This window comes from Ovis aries, chromosome 3, assembly GCF_016772045.2.
Source record: "Ovis aries strain OAR_USU_Benz2616 breed Rambouillet chromosome 3, ARS-UI_Ramb_v3.0, whole genome shotgun sequence".
NCBI classification, from domain to species: Eukaryota; Metazoa; Chordata; class Mammalia; order Artiodactyla; family Bovidae; genus Ovis; species Ovis aries.
This window is the reverse complement of record NC_056056.1, coordinates 215,902,962-215,919,225: the sequence shown is the minus strand read 5'-3', so window position 1 is coordinate 215,919,225 and position 16,264 is coordinate 215,902,962. Positions and strand designations below refer to the sequence as shown.

Sequence of the window (16,264 nt, the reverse complement as noted above, 5' to 3'; positions counted from 1 at the left end):
CCTGAGTTTCTGCCCTGAGATTTGCTTTGTGACCTTCAGGCAAGTGTCTCTCCTCTATGGACTCTGGTTACAGCCTTCTAGGAAATGTGGCCTCCTGGGAAGTCAGTTCCATGGAACTCGCTCCATCTGAGAGCCTTAAGGGCGGGGCAGGCAGAATCATCAAGGGCCATGACCTTATTGACAGGGCCAAGGCCATCATCCCCATGGTGGAGTTTTCTAGGTGCTCACACACTGCCCCCTCCCCCACACCCCAAGCTATGCCCAGCACTTAGCTGAACCCGCCCTGGGCTGTTAGAATGCCAGGGAGGGGCCAGAGCTCCACCCCTGCCGCCATCATGCTCTTCATCACTACCATCATCTTCATTACCACCATCATCCCCGTCATCATCAAGAAGTTGAAAGAATTTCCTTCTCTGGAGGGCCCATCTCTGGCTGGAGACAAGCTTGCTCTCTGTACACACAGTGGGCTGGACAAGAAGACCTTTTTAGACCCCTGGGAGGGGGTGGAGGGAAGCCCCTGTGAGTCTTTGTCCCCGACCTTCTCAGAGGTGCAAGGGAGGATCCCCACTTTACTGAGGATCCGGTGTGTGCTCGGCATAGGGCTCTAGCTCCTTAAGCTTCAGGGCAGAATTCTTTCCCCATCTGAAGTGGCGGCTCAGAGAGGTCACGGTTGCACAGGTGTGAGTGCACGGGGTGGGGGTGCTCAAACTCTAGTCTTCTCACCTGCAGTTTACTCACCCCCAGTGATCCCGCATGCTGCGAGGCCGTGCAGTTTTAGGAACCAGGCTCAGGAGCCTTCCTGCCCGGGTTCAAAGCCAGCTCTGGCTCTTTCCAATCATGTGCCCTTGAGCAAATCATGGCCCTCAACATCAGAGTTCTCCAGCCATTAACTGGGGATGCTAACAGCACCCGCTCCCAGGTTGGCATGAGGGCCGGGGCAGCCTATGGAAAGCACGTAGATCAGAGCCCGAGCCGGGCACATGGCCAGGCACCGATAAGCCTTGGCCAGCAGGATTAACATTTCCCTGCCAGGCAAACTCCTCTCCCTCTTCCTCGCCGACTACCCACCCAGGCCAAGCCGCCCTCTCCCTCCTTGGGAGCTTTTCTCATTCTCCAGGGTGAGGGACACTTATCCCCCTGCGCCTCGTCGTGGCAGCCCGTGCCCCTTCTGAGACTGGCGGGTGGCAGTGTCCTGCCAGGCCCCTGCCCGCCTCTCAGGCCCAGCCCAGGGCTAGCCCTGGCAGGTCTACTGATGGTAGAACGGGTGAGTCCACATCCATTTCTTCCTCCCACGACTGCCAGTCACCTCCTCACCTCCCAGGACTTTGTGGAATCTTCCCTGACCTTCTACTGCCTCATCTCACAGCTCAAGCCTTGGGCTCCGCAGACCTTCCCAGCCCTCCTCCCTCTACACTTCAAACTGTCTCTACAGTCTCTCCTCTGCCCTGCACACCTCCTGACCTCAGCCCTGCCCTCCAGGAGCCTGGAGTCCTGACATCCCCTACCCGCTGGCTGTGTGATTTTAGGCAAGACCCTGCCCCTCTCTGAGCCCCAGGATGTCAGGGCTAAAGGGAGAAGAACCCACATCTCAATGCATTCCTCTGAGATTGAAAAGAGGGGGTGGGGAGCTCTTTGTAAACTGGAGAGGGTGGCGCACTTTAGAGATCTGTGTTGGTGGACATTAGATGCTGGCTGGAATGAGATTGGAGCAGTGGGCGGCTTTCGGATATAACCCCATTGTAGGTTGGGTTAGAAAGCCCCCCCCTTCTCTCAGAAGACCTAAGTCGGAGGGAGGCTTGTGTCCTATGGCCTTAGAGTCAGAACACCTGGGGTCCCTTCTGTTGAATCATCTATTCCTGATTGGCCTGAGGCACCAAGACCGGTGCCAAGTACTGGGACCAGGTGAATCCACAGACTCTGTCCCCAAAGAGCTGAGAGCCTGATGGGCTAACAGTTCTCGAAACCCTTCCCATCACCAGTGTGAACCAGGGAGCCAAACAAGGTGGCGTGACTGCTGTCAAGCGGGAGGGGGATGTGGGGGGGGGGGGGTCCCAGAGCGGGTCCCAGAGTAAGCAGCGCTGCCCAGAGTGAACCTGCAGTGGTCAGAGTCTCCATCTCCCCCAGAACTCCCTGGTAAGGTCTCAAAAAGCCTCAGAGAGGAAGCAAATCAAGTCTTGAAAGAAACTGCCATAATTCAATCAGAAAAAGAATCCCATTAATTGAGTCAGAGAACCACTTAATTGAATTTCTTTCCAAATGCAGGCCTATTCAAAAAGTCAGTGAATCCAAATGCTGCTAAATTTAAAGTAAACTCTCAAATAATTTAATAAACAGGCCAGTCCAGTCAAATCCCTGATAAATCTAGCCCGGAGTCATTCCAGTCCTATGACTGCTCATGCAAACAGCTTATCCTTTTCTTTCCTTCTTTCTTTTTTTTAAATAAAGTGTAATTCAGGCGAACAATAGGCCACTTTGGTCAAACAACCAGAAAGTTCGGGATGAAGATGGCCGGCACCAGTTAAATGAGAAATTCGTCACGCCTACTGGCCAGCTGGGGTGACATGGTGTTGGGATGGTCAGTGGAAGGGCAGGAGCCATAGATATGAGCAGGATGTTGGCTGCCCCATGCACCCCAGCCTTGTGCCCTCAGGGAGTCTTTCTCCAGCTCTAAGCCTCAGTATTCACATCTGAAAAATGGGGAGGTAGCTGTGAAGATTAAAACAGGAAACCAAGGCGAGAGCACCCTTTTCCCCTTATTCCCTTCTTCACCGGGGGCATTGTAGGAGAGGAACATGCAAACTCTGTTGACCCATGGAGTTTCCCTTTCTGTAAAATGGATTCTTAAATTTTTAATTTAATGTAGTTTTTGGAATGGAAAATATTTTCATATGAATCAAAATGCCAAAGTTGCCAAGGAGGATATAGAAAAAGCCTCCCTCCCATGCCTTTTCCCACAGCCACCATTTCTTCCCCTGGAGAAGCCCCCAACAGCATCAGCCTTAAATATTGCCGGCCAGAGATACTCATATAATATACATAAAGGGACTTCCCTGACGGTCCAGTGGTTAAGACCCTGTGCTCCCACTGCAAGGGGGCATGGGTTCGATTCCTGGTCAAGGAACTAAGATCCCACACATCTCAAATCATGGCTAAAAAGAGATGATGGATAGATAGAAAAAGACAAATGCACATTCTTTCTCCTTGCTGTCTTTTTACACAATAACAAACTACATACTCTTCTCAGAAACTTGTTTTGTTTTTTTCCTACTGAACAATACTTCATGTATTAATAGATCTTTCCCCATTTATGCATAAAAATACTTCCTCATTCATTTATATGACCTCATTATGGTCCATTGGATGAATGTTCTATGATCTATTTTGTTGTTAGAGTTGCTAAGTCATGACCGACTCTGTTGTGACCCCATGGACTGCAGCCTGCCAGGCTCAGCTCCTTACTGATGGACATAAATTCCCAACACACACACACATTCACAGATATAAACAACCCCCTCTTTTTTTTTCACGTAGACCATTTTTTAAAAAGTCTTTATTGAATTTTTTGGAAGGACTGATGCAAAGTTGAAGCTCCAATACTTTGGCCACTTGATGCAAAGAACCGACTCATTGGAAGAGATCCTGTTGCTGGGAAAGATTGAAGGCAAAAGCAGAAGGAGGTGGCAGAGGATCAGATGGTTAGATAGCATCACTGACTCAAGGGACATGAATCTGAGTACACTCTGGGAGATAGTGAAGGACAGGGGAGCTTGGTGTACCGCGGGGTCACAAAGAGTGAGGTTCAACTTAGCAACTGAACAACAACAATAACTGAATTTGTTACAATATTGCTTCTGTTTTCGGTTTTGATTTTTATGGCCTCCAAGCATGTAGGATCTTAGCTCTCCAATCAGGGATGGAACCCACACCTCCTGCGCTGGAAGGTGAAGTTTTAACCATTGGACCACCAGGAAAGTCCCCTAACAAACCGTTTCATAAGCTAATTCCCTCCTGCGTGACAATAGTAAGGTAAATACCTGGATTTGGAATTCTGAGGGCACAGGAAATGTGCAGTCATCATTTTGATGAGAGTCATCATTGCTCTCCTCCAGGACTGTACTTCTTTACTCTCCTAGGGATGAAGCGGTCTGTTTCCCCAGAGCCTTGTCATCAGTGTGTTAACAAAATTCTGTATCTTTCCCAACCTGATGGGAATCTCTGTGTAGCTTTAATTTGCATTTTCTTAGTTTGAATGAGGCTGCCATCTTTTCTAAGTTTCTGAAATCTTTGCATTTCCTTTTCTGTGAACAGTCTTTCCGTATTCTTAGGCATTTTTATGTTATATTGTTTGGGTTTTTTTTCTTACCGATTTCTAGGTGTTCTTCGTATATTAAAGAAAGGGTGATCCGTAAACATTTTTCTTCTGGAAAATTCCAGAGATAGTCTATGCACATAGAAGCAAAGACATATATATTACAATGAACACTTTGAACTAGAATTTGCTGGAGGTTCTTTTCTCTCAGTGGCCCAGGGGTCTGAGCTGGGGGCAGGGGGGTGGGTGGGATCCCTTGGAGCTGGAGCTGAGGATGAGGTAAGACTTTCTCCTTTCTGGGATAGAAGCTAATGACCCCCAGGTCAAGTTTCAGCAGGCTTCCTTAGGCCTTTGAGGGCAGGGGACACTACCTGGGAACAGCAGTCAGGCTTCATGGTCCACTGAACACTCATCATCAGACTCCTGGTCCAGGGCTCTTGGCACTGTTCACTGTGTAATAACGTCTGCATACTCTCAGTACATGACGGGCCAAGCCACACCCTCCCTCTATTCCCTCTTGCCCAGGGCAGACATTTGTGATCATAGGTCCACAGTGAGGAATGGAGTCTTAGGCCACAGCCCAAATCACACCTCAGGCCTTATTCACAGTGGTGGGCTCATTCCTCGGCCTTTAGTCTCCACAACAAACTCCTACACATGCTTGAAGGCCCAGCTTAGTGATGCTTCCTCTGGGGAGACTCCATGACTCTATGGTTCTTTTTGTTTTGTTCTGCTGCGACTGCAGCAGAGACTGAGATTGTGGGATCTCAGGTCCCTGAACCAGAATCGAACCCAGGCCCACAGCAGTGAAAGCATCCAGTCTTAACCAGTGGACCGCCAGAGAAGTCCCATCTTTTGTTCTCTTTTTTCTTTCTTTAAAATTAAAAAAAAAATTTTTCTCTATAGTTCTGATCACTTTGTCTATGCCTATATTTACCAGAGCAAGAAAAAACCGTGCTTTTAAAAAAATGTATTTATTTATTTATGTTGAATTTTTTTGAGGGGGAGCGTGTGCCATATGGCATATGGGATCTTAGTTCCCAGAGCAGAGATCAAACCCATGTTCCCTGAGGTGGAAGCACGGAGTCCTAACCACTAGACCATCAGGGAAGTCCAACACTATTTTTTTCCCACTTCTCTGTCTTTTAGTATCTCCTGAGATGAAGTACCGAATTTTACCAAGGGCACAGTTTTGGGCCTTAGTTTCCTGATTTGAAAGGGAAGATCAGAATATAAAGCCAACAAAGGATTGCTGAGAGGATTAAATGGGTCAGTTCATGTAAAATGCTCAGCACAGTGCCAGGCATATAGTAAGGTCCAATATGTGCGAGCTATTGGTTGTCACTAACCCTGTGATCTGGACATAACACTTCTCCCAGCCTAGTTTCTTTATCTATAAACTGTAGCATGAACTAGCAGACTGACTTCATGGTCATCAATGGAAGCTAAAAATCACTCGGTAGAAGTTTGGTGGAGAACTCTAAAACAGAAGGATGAGTTAATGACTCCTAAAGCCACGGATCAACCTTAGCATTGCTAAATGGTGGGACACCCCAGCCTGTGGCTCCTTCTCTGATGCACTGGGAGGGATACAACATAATCCATGAAACATTCTTGAGAGGATCATTGAATCCAAATCAAATCAATCCTCCAGGGACTTCCTAGGGCTTCCCTGGTGGCTCAGAGGTTAAAGTGTCTGCCTCCAATGCAGGAGACCCGGGTTCGATCCCCGGGTCGGGAAGATCCCCTGGAGAAGGAAATGGCAACCCACTCCAGTATTCTTGCCTGGAGAATCCCACGGACTGAGGAGCCTGGTGGGCTGCAGTCCACGGGGTCACAAAATGTCAGACACGACTGAGTGACTTTACTTACTAGGGACTTCCTTGGTGGTTCAGTGGTTAAGACTCTGCCTTCTGATGTCAGGGGCCTGGGTTCAATCCCTGGTTGGGGAATTAAGATCCCACATGCTACATGGCCAAAAACAAATAAATAAATAAAAATTAATTAATGAAAAGAAACAAGCCTTCAGTTTTTAGAATCTACATCTAATTACCAGTTTATGAGAAACATAGAGGATAGTGGAGCATGTTGAAAGACACCACAGGGATGCAGTCAACCAATTCTAGATGGTGGAAAACTTGGTCTGGACTATTATTCTGCCATGACAAGGATTGATACATGTGGCCACATGGTAGAAACTTGAAAGCATGATGCCAAGTGAAGCCAGACACAAACGGTCGCATATCATGTGATCCCATTTATGTAAAATAAGCAAAGTAGGCAAAAGACAAAAGTGGCTGAGTGGTCACCAGGGGCTGGAGGAGCACAGAAATGGGGAGTGACCGCTGGTGGGTATGGGGTGTCTTTTTCTAGGATGATAAAAGTTTTAGGGCTTAGACAGGGATAAAGTAGTAGTTGCCAAACCCTGTGAACCTACGGAAAGCCATCAAATTGTACACCTTCTAAACGGTGAATTTTATGATATGTGAATTACATCTCAATGAAAGAAAGAGATTTAAAAGATTTATCCATCATATATAATATGTGGGTCTTGTGTGGATCCTGATTCAAGCAAACCAACTATAAAAAGATACTTTGAAGATTAGGGAAATTTGGACATGGACTGCATGTTAAATGATCTAACAAAATAAATGGTATTATTTTCGACAGATGTTATAATAGTTGTGTGTGGGCCTATGTTCTGTCTTTTAACAAAGTCCTTATCTGTTGGAGAGAATTATCAAAGTATTTATAGGTGAAATATGATCTCTGTATTTTTCTTTTAAAAAATGCGTGTGCGGTTGGGATTGACACATATGTATTACTATATATAAAATAAGTAACTAATCAGTCCCTACTGTATAGTACAGGGAACTCTACTCAGTACTCTGTAATGGCATGTATGGGAAAATAATTTTTTAAAAGAGTGGATATATCTATATACACATAACTGATTCACTTTGCTGTACACCTAAAACTAATACAACATTGTAAATCAACTATATGCCAATAATTTTTTTAACGTGGGGGGGGTAGATAAAACAAGAGTAAAAAATGTTGGCATTTGTTGAAAATGAGTATTAGGTATACGGATTGATTATACTATATCCCCTTTACTTTTTAGTATTATTTAAAATTTCCATAATAAATGATAAGGCGGTGAAAGGATTGACTTTTCTTCTCTACATTTTGCTTACTCTCAATTTTCTGTAAAACATAGATGTTGCTTTTATAATCAGAAGAATACATTAAGGCTATAAAATTAACTGAGGAGGCTGAAATATCTGAGCTGTCAGCCTCAGAGCTTGGTCTCCCAGAAGCCGTGTCTGTGCCCCCACCTCTCACCCCACCCCCAGGGTCCTACCAGTGTCTCCCTAGCCTCGGGGCTTCCTGGTGGGAGGGAGAGGCTACTAACTGCTTCTTCAGGACTCTTGCAAGGATTGCTTGAAAGGGGCTCATTCTCAATTATAGGAAGTGCTCAATTAATGGGAACTATTTAAGAGATAGAGGGACTTTATAAAAGTGAAATGATCCTATTAGATGGAAATACAGGAAACAAGGATAAAAAAACAAGCTTCATAGTGCTCCTACCCAGAAATAACCACAGGGAACTTTTTCTTTAAAGGTTCTTTCCCATGCAGGAAATTGTGCTTGGCTTTAAAGTACAACTAAGCCTGCTGTCACCACTCACTTACAGCCTGCTTTTATTCTCATACTATTTTAACATATTTCCTTGTCTGCTTAGCTGTTTGTAAACATAACTCTTCGATGGTTGCATAATATTTGATTGTGTGTGTGTGCTCTTCACCTGACCCGGGTGTTGGACACCTGGGCTGGTTCCAAGTTCACCACAATAAAGAACACCACAGGGGACATGTATGCCTGAACGTCTTCCTCAAGATAGATTTTCAGAATGAAAACGCGGAGCCCAAGGGCCAGCACATTTTCAAAAGGCCTGGAGAGGTGAACCCGGTGGTGCTCTTGATTTTTGTCACCGTTTTGCTAGAATTTTCAACCCTGAACTTTGCCAAATATAAACAGGCTCTGATACGAAGAAGATGGAAACAGTTCCTGACTATGGATGTCAGATGGCAGGTAATTTCCCGATACCCAAGGGCTGGAATCACCCTTCTTGGCCGTTCACGCACACCCTTAGCAGGAGGTGGGGTCAGAGGGTAGTATAGAGAGGGGGGTAGGAAATGAAGAAAATACTCGGGGGGAATCACAGGCTACCCCCGTCCCTCCGATCATTCCTTACCCCAGGTGATGTGAACCCGAAATCTGAGAACTCAGCAGCTCTGTGTAAGCAGGGATTTGGGGGTGGTGGTGGGACCTCCCCTCTCAGTCCGCCCACCCCCGAGGGTCGCACTTTGGAGGCACCGCTGATAGATGGCTGGGGGCCCAGTCCGAATGAGGTGTGCGTGTCGGGGGAAGTGTCCCCAGCACCTCACCCGGCAAACACGAGAATCACGAATCCCCGCGGGCCTGGAAGCGGGGGAGTGGCAGGGAAGTCGGGGGCGGGACCGATCTGGTGACGTCACGGCCCCGCCCCTGGCCGGCTCCCTCCTTCCTGCGCGCGGCGCCCTCGCTGAGTCCTCACCTGGAGGGACAGGTGTGCGCATCTCGCATTGGAGGCCAGCCCGCGAGTGTCAGGTGAGCGTCCGCAGGAGCTCCAACCGGGGGGCTCCTGAGAGGAGGGTCTGGGGTGGGAGTCCTCACTGGACGCAGAAAAGAGCCTGGTCCGGCGTATGAGGAGGTACTGGTTTCTCTCCAAACTGCTACCTATCTCTTGTTTATAGTCACGTTGTATTGAAAACGTAGACTTTGGAGGGATTTGAAGGAGGGGAAGCTGACGGGGAAACAGCAGATTTCCAAATATTTCAACCACAAATTATTATTTTTTTACACGATATCTTTTCTTTGTTGTAAAAGTAACAGACGCTGATTGACTGGCAACTGGATAAAAGTAGGAAAGAGATCACCCATGGTACTAACACACGAGCAAAACAACTGTGGCTGTTTTGATGCATTTCCTTTCCATCTTTTTTCTAGAGGCAATCATTGTGATGTAACTTTATCATAGTGTATTTACAGTTTTTGCATCTTCTCCTCTCGACATCGTGCCATATGCATTTTCTTGTGTTGTTATTAGTCATTCCAGTATGTATAATCATTATTTTTAATGGCCGCATCATGTTACATTTGAAGGATGGGCCGTAGTTGGTTACCATTCTGAACACTTGGAGGAAGGATTTGAAGGGGGGGACAGAGACGTGTAATAGAAAGAACATGGGCTCTAGGTCAAGTAGGCCTTCAACAAGGGAATCTTGGGAAAGATCTTTGCTCTCTCTAAGCATCAGTTTCCACATCCGGGAAATGGCTACATAAATGTGTTTCCCCAGGGTATTGTGAGGATTAAGTGAGCTAATGTATGTAGACAATCCCCATCTCCCACCCAGCTCCCATGGTTGTGACAGAAAAAGGGTCCACTTGTTTGTGAGTTTGGAGGAGAGATTTGGACGAGTGAAAACTGCTCAATGAGTGGAGTAGAGGAAGAGTTGGGGAGGGAGGATGGGTTCTTGGGAAAAACCCCAGAATGGAGAGGCCTCTGGGTCTGGGAAAGATGAGCATGGCCATCCACTGTGTTTGGGACAGGCACAGACAGGGCCCCTAAGGCCCTGCTGGCAGCCTCCAGCCTCACAATGGATTCATAGGTTCAACTCCTTGGGTTCAACTTCTCAGCTTCTGGAAAGAGTTCAGAGTGAGCAGATTGGAAGAAAAGTAGAGTGGGCAGAGGTGGAGCTTAGTCATCAGCCCCTTGTACAGATAAGGAAACTGAGGCTCGAGCACAGGTGATTTGTTCAGGATCCACACAGGCAGCAGTAACAGAGTACGTGTGGAGTCCCAGGCTCCTAATACCCTCAGGGGCCTCCACACCGGAGACTACTCAGTGTAGGAAGAGGAAGAGGTCAGGGCTGAGTCACCAGCTGCACTTATACCAGGCTAAGTTGTGCTTAGAAAAAACAGATGTCTCTGTTCTGTGAGCCTCCATTTTCTCATCTGTCAACTGGGGAGAATGACTCCTCACCTACCTACACAGTACCCACTGCCAGGCCTGCCTATCCACAGCTAGCCAGGGCCTCCTTCCGCTTTCAGGGACATAGTCTATCTCTGGTCATACACCCTCACTCTGAGCCCCTCATCTTCTTGACCCCTAGCCATCTTCAGGGGGCTGGGAGCTGGGAACTTGTCAGCTGCACTAGGCTGTGGCCACACTTCAGTTAGAGTGGGAAATCAATCCATACTCTGCAAATCATGTTTCCTGACCTGGGACGTTCTGTTCTGTGTTTCTAATTTGGCCCTCCCGTAATGTGCCCTGACAGCCTGCTCCCACTGGAGGAGAAGGACTCTGAACCCTGGCAGGAACTCCTGAGGACTAAGAAAATCTTGTATGGAGGGTCTACAATCCTCTGAGGCTCTCTCTTTTCTTTATTCTGTTTTGGCCAAGCTGCGGAGCTTTCGAGATCTTAGTTCCCTGATCAGGAATCAAATCCCCCAGGGCCTGGCAGTAGAGACGCAGAGTCCTAGCCACTGGACCATTAGGGGAATTCCCTTGAGGCTGTCTGTTTCTGCCAGGCCTGTCACTCCAGGACAGTAACGAGGGTGTCAGGGATCTCTGATGTTCTGAAGCAGAATCGGGGAAGTCACCTTCCAATTCACAGATAAGCACTGATACTTGTTGAGAGCCTCGTTTGCCAGCCTCTTGTTCTAAGTGCTTTTGAGCCATACTATGAAATTGTCACCTTATTGTTCCCATTTTACAGATGGTAAACTGAGGCACAAAAAGTTAAATAAATTACCCACATGGAGAATCCTGGCCATGCTAACTCAAGTGCTTGTTCCCGTTACTGCTGCCTCTTTAGCCTACAATGGTGTCTGATTACCTGTTGTCATCTTTTGCCTGGACTATCAGGGCTTTCTGGGATGTTGATATCCTGCTGATGTCCTTAACCCTGCTCACACTGATTTCTAATGACTCATTCTGGGCTCTGAGTCTCCTGCAACTGACACACTCCATCAGAGCAGGGCCCATCCCAAGGCCCAGACCAAGCCTGGCTCTGCTTCCTGTAACTGAGTTGGTAATAACTGCACATATCAATATGTGTCAGACTCTGGCTATAGACTTTTGGTCCATCACCTCTTTTAATCCACTTGAGTGCTATTACCACACCAATCCCTGAGATGATGAAATGAAGCTTAGGAAGGTTCTATAAACTCACCCTGCCACATAGCCCAGAAGTAGCTGATGGAGGACTTGAATCCAACTAGTTGAAGCAGGGTTTGTACCATCACTGCCTCTCAAGTGAGAACTCATTGCAGGGGTCCTAAACACGAATGCAGACTTTGGCTGCATACCCAGTCTGTACAGATAATTTTGAACATGACTTTTGTATTTAAATGTATGTCTGATTGTTACAACTTAAGTGTGTGTGTATATATATATATATTCTCTGTGTTAATGTGTGTGTGTGTGCTGTGCACACTGTTTCTTCAGTCGTGTCTGACTCTTTGTGACCCCATGGACTGTAACCCACCAGGCTCCTTTGTCCATGGGATTCTCCAGGCAAGAATACTGGAGTGGGTTGCCCTCCTCCAGGGGATCTTCCTGACCCAGGGATCGAACCCGTGTCTCCTGAAGCTCCTGATTTACAAGCGGATTCTTTACTGCTAAGCCACTGGGGAAGCCCCAATGCATGCATTATTAAAAAAACATTAAATTAGAATACTTAGGGGATTCCCTGGTGATCCAGTGGTTAGGACTCCACACTTTCATTGTCAAGGGCTTAGGTTCAATCGCTGGGTCAGGGAACTAAGATCCCACAAGCCACCCAGCATGGCCAAAAATAAATAAATAAAAATAAAATAGAATGTTTAGAAGGCTAAGGTGAATAAGAATACAAATTCCATTTTTTCTCTTCCCACACCCCAATGGATCACTGCATGAACAAGTATCTACTTTGGACATAACCACCTTAGTGGGCCCTAGAATCCCCTGGATGCTTCCAGAGTGGGTGAGCAGACTCATTCAGTGGGAGCCTGAGATACATGGACAGGTCCAAGTTGGCCAGAGGGAGACAAAGGCAGACTGGGGCCCAGTGCCCGAGGATAGGGTGAGGCTCCAGAGTGGATCTGAGAAGGTAAACTGAGCCTTTCATAGCCTTTATGAACATTAGGTCAGATTCTCCTGGACTCTCAGAGTTTTGAGCTGTGGAACATCTCCAGCTCCCAGGATTGTAGACTTCAACAAGGTTCAATCATGAGTGCTAGTGCAGCCCCTGGCACGTTGTATATCCAATAAATGTCAGTTTGCTAGTTCAACTCCTCCCTCTTTACCCATGTGTAAAACTGGAAGCTGCTCTGAGCTAACAGTGGATAAATCCCCTATTTAGCTGTTTTGGTTTGGAGACCCTGCTGCCCTCCACCTTTCTTTCCAACCTTCTCCCCAGAGGGAGATTTGACTGGGTGCCATTTGACTGGTTGGCTCCCCAACCCCAAAATATCTGAGGTTCCTTCCATAGGGCATTCACCTGGGCTGTTCTTTTTTAGCTTCTGTCTCCTCGTCACCCTCAAATCCTACCCACTTTCAAGTCCCACCTCCCCCGACCCTCCCCAGTGGCAACTCCTGAGTCACTGAAAGGGCTGGGGCTCAGTGTGCTTAGAAGGGGACTCAGGGACTTGTCTGGATGCCGTATGTGTGCAGCACCTCACTTGAAGTTAAGAAAACCCAGGTTGTACATCTCATAGTACATCTCATAGAACACCCCAGTGGAGGGCGAGGGGACGGCTGGCGGTCGTTTGGTGCCTCTGCCGACCGCAGGCCACGTGGCTCCGTCTGCATTGTTAGTCTATCTTTTTCCTTTGATGTACCTAGACTCCCCCCAGCGGATTTTCAACCCCTGGCGAACAGGGTCCGGTGAGCATCTCTCAGGCCCAGAGAGAAGTTGGCATCAGGAAATGTTTCTGGACAGACATGTGACACGGTGAAGACATGATGAGTCGCAGCAACTATGCTGAGTTGAGAAGTGCTGTGGGAATTGGGATTATTAGCCATGGCAATCATCGTAATTCCCGTGGCCTGGCTAATGAGTGGTTGTGTATCCTGGGGATGGGATTCCTTGGATTCCCAGAGGATGGAAGGTGTGAGTTTTGGAGAGAGTCAACAGCAGTGTGAACAAGGGAGGTTATGCCTTGTTCAGAGGGGCGGCCAGGGGACAGGCTGAGTTGTCGGAAGGAAGTGGATGGGGGTGGGGGGTGGGGCTAGAGGCAGGGGGATGTGGTCCTTTGGTGATGCTGGGGTATTTTTAGTGCTCACTGTGCCTTTGGGACACGTGGGCAGACATTCCTAACTCCTCTGGGAGTTGATTTCCCTTAAGAAGACAGCAGCATAGGAAATGCTGAGAGAGGGTGTGCCCCTGCCGAAGGGCGGGCAAGAGCCCACCACAAGAAGGCAGGGAGCGGGTGAGGAGAGACCACAGGCCTGTCCCTGAGGGGAGGCTGTCAGGCCACATCTGGCCCAGGGATGGAAAGTGCCTGGCCCCGCCTCCACCCCCACGACCACACACCCGGGCAGAGTTCGCTCATTGCACAAGTATTTATGGACACCCAATACCAACTGAGGGCCCACAGGAGCAGCTACAGGAGGGGTCCTTTCTCTAGGAGATTATATTCACCAGCATTAAAAATAAACAAGCTTGTGTGTTCAGCCTCCAGCAAGTTCCATAAAGACAATAAAGTCAGGGTGATCCAGCAAAGAGAGCTGGAGGACAAGGCGGCCTGCTTTAGATTGTGTGATCAAGGAAGGCCTCCGTGAGGAGGTGACTTTTGAGTTGAGTGTTGAATCACGAGTAGGAGGCACTCATCAAAGACCTGGGTGGGCGAGATCATTGTAGGCAGAAGGAGCGGAGGGTAAGGGGCCCTGAGGTGTGACAAAAAGGAAAGACGAGGAGAGAGTTTCAGGGTGAGACCTGAAAGGCAAACTGGGGCCAGATCGTGGCAGGCCTGGGAGAGAACATGGATTTCTGTGATGTATTTTCAGTAGCAGAGGGACACAACTTCAGCATTAACAGACCAGTGTAGGGTCCAAGTAATTCAAGCCAGGTTCAGAACACAGTTGGGAGGCAGAGCTGACAGGAAGTGCACGTGTTTTGAATATGGGGGTGGTGATGGGAAGAGAACCCTTTCCCACTAGGCCCAGATGTGTGTGACCTCAGGTATTTCTTAACAGAGTGCCTGGATGTGGAGTGTGTAGGCCATTCCCCATCCGGTCCAGCCTTGAGTTTACGGACAGGAGGACTGAAGAAAGAGCCTTACAGGTCTCCTTGTCCAGCCCTCTGGAGGGGGGCTGTGAATTCTCCAAGGTCCCACTGAAGTTCAGGCCTCCTGGCCCTGGTCCAGGCTTCTTGCCGCCCTGCCCTGCTGCCTCTTGGCTGAAGCTGGCAGAGGAGGGAGGAATCACTGCCGGAATGACCTGACTAGTCATGACGATGTGGTGAGGTCACCCAGAAGCAGCGTGGAAAAGCAGTGGAACCTGGAGAGGGCAGGCCAGGGCAGGGCAGCACTGTAGCAGCAGCCGGGGGGTGAGAGGAACATCTTGGAAGGGTCTGGGGCAAAGGGCCAGGGTGAATGGAATAAGGCAGCATTTTCAGGCTAGCATGCCTGAGGACAACCTCTGAGAGCAGAGCCTACATGGGCCACTGACCCTCGGGGATCTCAGGAAAGACACAAATAGGAAGACCCCAGATGAACTTCTCCTGGAACCAAGAACACAGGTGTAGACAGAGTGGGCAGGGCCAGTGGCTCACCTGGGCCTAGGTAGGCCTGCATCCTTCCAGCCCACTCACCCCAAAGGGACTGGTGGCGGCCCCTCTAGGAGGAGGTAAGGTAAGGAAAGAAGGAATCCAGGACAGGCCTGTTTGCTCCCTAACTGCTCCTCAGAGCGATCAATAGCATCAGCATCTTCCTCTTATTTGGGACTTTTTCTGCACTAAGTTGTTTCTGTGCATGCCCATCTGTATTATCCCCACTTTACAAATGAGGCTCAGAGAGTGAAAGGAATCTTCCTAGGGTCACACAGTTCAAAAGTACCAAAGTCAGCTTTTTAACCACTGTGGGCTACTGTCTCAGACTCCCTCTGTGACCTTGAGCCAGATTCCCCGAGCCCCAGGCTCTCTGCCTGTGAAATGATGGAGGTGGAGTAAGTGAGCCCCATGAGGCCCCCTGTCTCTCCACTGGGTCCCAGAATTGATTCTCCGGTAGAGGGGCTTAGTGGTCTGATGGAGGGGGCCCGGGTCCTGTCCCGGAGCTGTGTTCTTCACCAGCCTGGGCAAGGTGGTTAAGACCATAGGCTCTGCCAGGCCACTATTTCTGCGGAGGATACACGTGAAGATTGAATGCAGGTAACAGGGCTCAGGGAGGGCCTGGCACACAGTAGGTGCCCAGTAAGTGATAGCTCTTAGTGTATTCTCAGAGCTAGTGAAGGGCACCCTTTCCCAATCCAGCCATTCACTCCTTCAGCATGTATTTGTTAAATCCCTCCTGTGTGCCAGAAGGACATTAGTCTTGATCCTGGTGACCTAGTGATGCCCCCAGAGAGTTTTAACTCTCTGCCTTCTGATATTCCAGTGGGGGAGGCAGACCAAAAAAAACCCCACATCAAATAAATACCATATAGAATAAGGTAGATAGTGATAAGTGCCAGGACTCTCTGGGAAAGACCCTGATCCTGGGAAAGATTGAGGGCAGGAGGAGAAGGGGGCGACAGAGGATGAGATGGCTAGATGGCATCACCAACTCAATGGACATGAGTTTGAGCGAGCTCTGGGAGATGGTGAAGGACAGGGAAGCCTGGTGTACTGCAGTCCATGGGATCGCAAAGAATCAGATACAACTTAGTGA

At 48.4% G+C, this 16,264-nt stretch overlaps 1 protein-coding gene and 1 non-coding gene across 4 annotated transcripts in view; both read left to right on the top strand.

Moving 5' to 3' along the window:
* Window positions 1-5,978: 5,978 nt before the first annotated feature.
* TRNAW-CCA (transfer RNA tryptophan (anticodon CCA)) lies at window positions 5,979-6,050 on the top strand. Its single transcript has one exon. It is a non-coding gene; the product is annotated as a tRNA-Trp (tRNA).
* Window positions 6,051-8,156: 2,106 nt separating this feature from the next.
* CSNK1E (casein kinase 1 epsilon) overlaps window positions 8,157-16,264 on the top strand; it is a 38,406-nt gene continuing 30,298 nt past the window's right edge. For 2 of the 3 annotated variants that reach the window (XM_042247733.2, XM_042247726.2), the window contains exon 1: window positions 8,900-8,962. The gene's annotated coding sequence lies outside the window, so the exon portion shown is untranslated. Of the gene's footprint in view, window positions 8,405-8,899; window positions 8,963-16,264 lie in introns of those variants that run through there. The other variant, XM_060413555.1, reaches the window with a different exon arrangement.